Below are 2,355 nucleotides of genomic sequence, written 5' to 3'. Positions count from 1 at the left end.
ATGGTTACCAAAAGGGAGTGCAAAGCACACCAGCAACTTCCACTGCACGCGGTGTAGGCAGCAGCACCAGCAATGCTCAGTCACTGGCATTTTCCAGGGATATTTACAGCTAGATATATATGCAAAGGAAGTGCCACAGCATACCAGTTTTAGGGGCAGTAGTGCTAGGCACAACACATACATAAACGTGCCAAGTGCTGTGTCCTTGTATAAGTATGCTGAAATTATAGACACAGAGGAATCTGAAGCATAAAAGCTTCTGAATAGTTCTGATAGCACAGAGTACATCCTTTTGTAGAGAAAGGTTTACATCTCTTCAGATCTGTTTGTTCCCTGGAGCAGGTATTCTTTGGTATGCCAAATGCGAGCACATGGGTACTTTCTGCAGAAATATTATACCTTCCAGGTATGCGAGCATCAAATATTGCGTATGCAAATGAAAATGGTATCTTTGTACTAACTGTAGTTTAAGGTGGTTGTATTAGAGAATGAAATCATTCCACTCCTTCTGTATGTTTTTGTAATATTACTAAATTGGGCTGCAGCCCAATTTTCCTCCTGGCAACAGCTACCTAATCCAAGATGTGATCTATGCCATCTCTTTGCATTTTATTTTAGCAATATAACATAAAGTGGATTTCTCAAATAACATCTACCATGACATATTGAGAATCTTTCTTGCCTCTGCTGTTAACATTTGTGACAAATCTGTTTGTTTTGCAGATAGCAGGAGAAGGCTCCAGGGACACTTGATGAAGCCATCTCTGAACAGGACCACAGGAATGGAGGCTACAAGGCAGATTTCTTATCCATGAGCTATTTCACCCAGCCACACCAACTGCACTCTAAAAAGGGATGATGAGGGGGTAGGATTGCTTCTTTTTCTTTTTTGAAATCTCAGCATTAGCATCAATTAGATCAAAATAACATTACAAATGTAAGTTATAGCCTGTCCTGAAATATAATTTATATGCTTTTAGAACAGAATGTTACAAAAACTGACAGAATCAATTAGTTTGATTTAGAAGCAAATATATCTGGAATATATCCTATCATTACATATTAGCAAAAGAGATGAAGCACTTGCACACCGATTTATTTTCGTAATAACATTTCAAAATTCAGGCACAGGAAACAGGAATAATTTTAACAATGACCAATGACAACATACTAGAATTGAGAATTACTGTTCTTACAAAGTAGTTGCAATACATTCAGTTTTGAAAATCACAGCCTAGTTGTTACCGATTCTATTTTGATAAATATCTACATATTTTGCATAAATAAATGTATTTTTTTAAACTGGTTTCTTCAAACATATTGCATGGGACAGCATTAAGAATGAAACTTACAAGGAACTTCAGGTTCTTGTTATTTTCATTTAGACAACCAAGAAAAATGGGTCTTTTCTGGTAAAGAATAATGGAGTCTACCTCAAATGAATATACTACCTGGATTAGCACATTCTGAAGTCTTTAACTAAATGTTGCTGCTGGCTCCAAAGCCACCTGCTATTTGGAACTAATAAGACCTGCCTCAGTGTTCCCTGTTGAGTAATTGAGTCATTTAAAGAAAGAAAAGTAAGAAGTGGGGAAGTTTTACTTGCTAAATTATGAAAGACAAAAGAAATTCATTGAAAAGCAAGTCACCGACTTCTGGACAGGGCGATTTTTACATAAGAAAAGGAGGTAAGTGTTCATTTTTCTCATATCTGCCTCTTTAGAAGCAGTTTACAAGTGTGAGTTACAAAGAAACAATTCAGCACATTTCTGACCAATATAATCTGAGATTTTAATCCTCTTAACTAATATCAAAGATAATTAGATAACCATGAGATAAATAGCTAGGTGTTGTTCCACTCTTCTACAGCCACTTAAAGAAATAAACAACTTTGATGATGGAGCAAGAGTCTAGGAAATGGTCGTCGTAATGCTGCAAAAATGTTCCTGCAGAGCTGCTGGAAAGTTTAGCACAATGACTTGACTCTGACACTGACAAAACAAAACCTTGTAAACTGTCACCATTTTCCTCTCCCACATCTTCCCTGTACCTTTCTAACTGATCCAAAGGAACAGGCAGGCCATACAGGCCAGGATGTGAAAGGGATCGGCAACACTTGAACTTGCTTCAGTACGTACAGAGAATGAAAGGATGCAACCCCATTACAAAGCCACAGGGATGGGTTGTACCCTTATTGTGGGCTACAGGAGATGAGGTGCCCTTGCACAGCCCATAACCAAGCCCAGGGCTGGCAGCCTGCTTTATCTCCCAAGCAGCTCTGCTATGGGCAATTTTCCCAGCGAGGTGACACATTAGGAAAAGAACCTACTTCCTGTAACATCCCTTTTATAGTCC

This window comes from Tympanuchus pallidicinctus, unplaced genomic scaffold (genome assembly GCF_026119805.1).
Source record: "Tympanuchus pallidicinctus isolate F22 unplaced genomic scaffold, pur_lepc_1.0 scaffold3, whole genome shotgun sequence".
Taxonomy (NCBI): domain Eukaryota; kingdom Metazoa; phylum Chordata; class Aves; order Galliformes; family Phasianidae; genus Tympanuchus; species Tympanuchus pallidicinctus.
This window is presented reverse-complemented; position numbering follows the sequence as displayed.